Raw genomic sequence first — 4,008 nt, 5'->3', positions numbered from 1 at the left:
TAATGTTTCTTTCTGCACTGCAAAGACGAGGAATTCATCGTGAAATAAACAGTGTGCAATTAAATTATTTATGAGATGTTTGGTCTTTTGTTAGTTTGATTTACAGAAATGTGAACATTGAATATTATGGTTTAAATCCTAATAAAGTGATAGCCAATTGAATTGTCGCCCTTTAAAATTATTTATAAATAAGTAAAAGGAATTTGGTAATATAAAATTTGACAAGTTTTTTTTGTTATTTAAAAATTGTTTTCGAATTTATAAAAAATTTTGTTTATTGATTTTTTTTAAATTAGGTAGATTTTTATGGCTCAAACATATGATTTAACAAATTTTTAATTAATTATAAATATATTTAAGAAGAGGGTTATTTTAACAATAATAACCATACATAAAACTATTACAAGGAATGGAAGATTATCATGTCATTTGCATGAATTGAACATAGAAAGAGAGTGTTTCAATTATTCTTCCCAATCATTTAAAATAAGCTCAATTAACATCTTTATATATTAACAATTAAATAGCTAATATAAAATATGGACATTTTCACTTATATAAATATGACATGTTAAAATGTGATTATATGATATTAAATTGTTAATAATTAAATACTCAATTTCAAACAAAAACATTTATATATATATATTTGTTTTTGCTACATAATATGAGTATTGAGATAACTCATACACCTCATCTATAGCTTGATTACCTAACTCTATGGCTTGATTACCTTGACTCGATTTTTGCTAGTAGATTTTCCGATCCACATAAGTGGCTTAAGGGAGCACCTTCTCACCTTTTACTCTAAGCCAGACAAATGAAAAAGATATATTATTTTAACAAAATCGCCTTTAAAAATTAATTAAAATACGTAAAATTTGTTACATGCTTTGGCGATTCTTTACTCAACGCCAAATAGGTGAAAAAGATGTATATTTTTAACCCAAAAAAATCCTTTAAAAAATAATTAAAATATGTATAATTAGTTGGATACTTTCACGATTCATTGCATTATTTTATTTTCTTTAAATTATTTATAAAAATTTAGAACTAGAGGATGATTATGAACCTTAATTAATATTGGTGCCCGTTTCATATAAAGAAACGTTAATGTGGTTGTTAAAAAAAATATTCATATAAAGAAACGTTAATGTGATTGTTAAATTTATTTTTTCAGCTAAGTTGCTGATTGCTGGTTATATGATTAACAATCAAAATTCTAGGTCAAGAATCCCACTGACCAATGATAAGGCAAGGTACCGAAATCAGCATAATAATGAACGTTACGTAATTACCATAAACTAAATTACAAGAGCATGTAGCGAAAGCATTGCTACGAATATTAGAATACCATAAACTAAACTACAATAACATGTAGCCAAAGCATTGGCAGCTAAATTAAAGCCACTGGGGAAAATAGGAAAGCCACTGTACATAAAGCCCCACTGTACCTAGGCTCTTCCTACGCTTCCTCGCTGGAGTATAGAGGAAAGCCTACCCTCAAGCTTGGATAAGCACGCAGCGGCACTTGCCTTGGAATGGAGACCCCACAAACTTCCGTCATATCAAGCCGCGACGGATCACCTTCAACTCTCCAGTTAAAAGTGTGCATCAGTTGAGCCACTGCGAGTTCAATGGTGGGAATAGCCATGGGGGCCCCTGGGCATCCTCTCCTTCCTGCCCCAAACGGAATCATACGGAAGTCTGATTGATCTGCTGAATTCACATGTTCGTCCTTCATGAATCTCTCAGGCTTGAATTCGGAAGCATCTGCCCCCCACACATTGACATCCCTTCCTATAGCCCACACATTCACAATCAACGTTGTTTTCTTAGGGATAGAGTATCCTCCTGCTGTAACAGCCCCCACAGATTCATGAGGAATAGCTAGCGGTGCCGCTGGGTATAATCTTAGCGTCTCTTTCACTACGCACTGGAGGTATTTCATCCTCACTACATCAGATTCAATCACTTGCCGATGTTTGCCGACTACATCTTCGATTTCTTGCTGCAATCTCTTCATGACATGTGGATGCCTGAGCAGCTCACTCATTGCCCATTCTAACGTAGTTGATGTTGTCTCCATCCCGGCTATGAAAATGTCCTGCATACAATTAATGCAAAAATTTGATTGATTTAAGTTTTAACGAATGATGATAAAAAATGATAATAGAATGGCCCAGGGCCTAGAGACACACTATCACAAGAGCCTTGATAGTTTCCCTTGTGATTTTGGAGTCGGCCTCAGCTTTCTCGAGCAGCACATCCACGAAATCTTTGACGTGATTGTAAGTCGCGGCCATACGATGAGCAACGTGGTCGTCTATTATTTTCTCCACAAACTCATTGAATGTTTTATGGATTTTCTTCATGCGCCGCTTGATGCCTTGCAAATCAAGCCAATCCAAATAGGGAATAAAGTCTCCGATGGGAAAAGCTCCTACCGCAGTCATCAGGTCTACTAACAAATCCTTGAAACCTTTGAAATCGCCACCCAAATCATCGTCAGAAAATGTCCTCCCCGCCAGTATCCGCCAAATTATATTGGAGTTGAGAGTAGAGAGGGCCTTGCTAATATTCACACCCATTATTCCGCTCTCACTCTCCTCCCAAATTGAACGGATCATCGCAGATACTTCTTCCTCTCGCACACCCTTGAAGTACTCGATTCTTTTGGCAGTCAGCGGTTCTAACACGCATATCTTTCTCACTTGCCTCCAGTGATCTCCATAGGGAGCGAAGGCTACATCTTTAGAATTGTAAACCATTAATCTCCCAGCAGCTGTTGGAGGTCGGCTGGCAAAAATCAAGTCATGAGTTTTGAGAAACTCTTTGGCTATGTCAGAAGAAGAGACGACGACGGTAGGGAGAGAGCCTAAGCGCAGAAAGAAAATGGGGCCATATTTATCAGCAAGGGCTTTAAGAGCACGGTGAGCAGGAGGGATCAGTTGGAAGAGATTTCCAACGATTGGCCATGGAAAGGGACCTGGAGGCAATCTGGCCCTAATCCTTCTCTTATGCAATAAGAGTATGAAAAATAAACACAGAAATAAACCAACACTAGCTGCTGTATTAGCAAGCAGTGTAATATGAAATTCCATAGCGGACACACGTTGGTAACTGACACGCTGAATGAAAGGCAGAAGCGTATGGTATTTATAGCCGCCATAAGGTCTATCAAAGCTCAGTTTACCCCGATAATATGCGTGAAGGTAAATGGTAAGTGAATTTCAAATAATCGTGAAGCAAATGGTAAATAAATTTCAAATAATTCAAAACCATGGACAAATCTATTTTATTGGATCTTAAGAAAATATCAGATTATTCAGAATTTTTCGATATTTTATTTTTACGCTAAAAAAACTGGAAAAAAATCATTTTTTATATTAAATTTTCTTATGGTATGAAAGTTAAAAGCCTTGTTTATTTGGATTGATGGTGCTTTTAGAATGGTTTATTTTTTAATTTCATTATGATTTTTATGAGAATTTGTTTTTATTTCAATAATGTTCATTTTTTTAATATGAGTCAAAATAAAACAAAAAATTAATTTTTGAAATTGACATTGATTGTATTCTTTTTTTTTTTTTTTCCGAAGAAAAAGCGAACTTTTTATTAAGAAAATAAAAAGTTACATTGCATATGCTGAGCATTTCCAATACTGCTGATTGATTGACCATGCAATCAGTCAAAAACCTCCTTACTGTCATTTTGTTCCACTGTTTTCAGAGCAAAATTTTGCTGTAGGAATCGGCTGTGTTTGTTACAGCCATGATCTAAAGATGTCCTCCCCGAGAGAGGCAGTTTTAAAACAAATAAAAAACATACATCATATCTTTGGGTCTCCTCAACAGAGAGGAAAACAACCCACAAAAAGTATAATGTACCATAAAGTCCAGTTGCTTAAACAAAAAAAGAAGTCTGTGGAATAAGTCTGTGCATGAAAAAAAGATAAAAAGATAAGCAAAACATCAGCTGAAGATTATGCATATGGCGGCACATCTG

At 35.2% G+C, this 4,008-nt stretch overlaps 1 pseudogene; it reads right to left on the bottom strand.

The window, feature by feature from the left end:
• Positions 1-1,451: 1,451 nt before the first annotated feature.
• Positions 1,452-3,104, bottom strand: LOC149252230 (cytochrome P450 750A1 pseudogene; annotated as a pseudogene).
• Positions 3,105-4,008: the final 904 nt, after the last annotated feature.

Source organism: Pinus tabuliformis, chromosome 7, assembly GCF_031772625.1.
Source record: "Pinus tabuliformis cultivar Carrire ecotype Pingquan chromosome 7, CPIR1, whole genome shotgun sequence".
NCBI classification, from domain to species: domain Eukaryota; kingdom Viridiplantae; phylum Streptophyta; class Pinopsida; order Pinales; family Pinaceae; genus Pinus; species Pinus tabuliformis.
The sequence above is the reverse complement of the archived record's forward strand: the minus strand, read 5'-3'. Positions and strand labels throughout refer to the sequence as shown.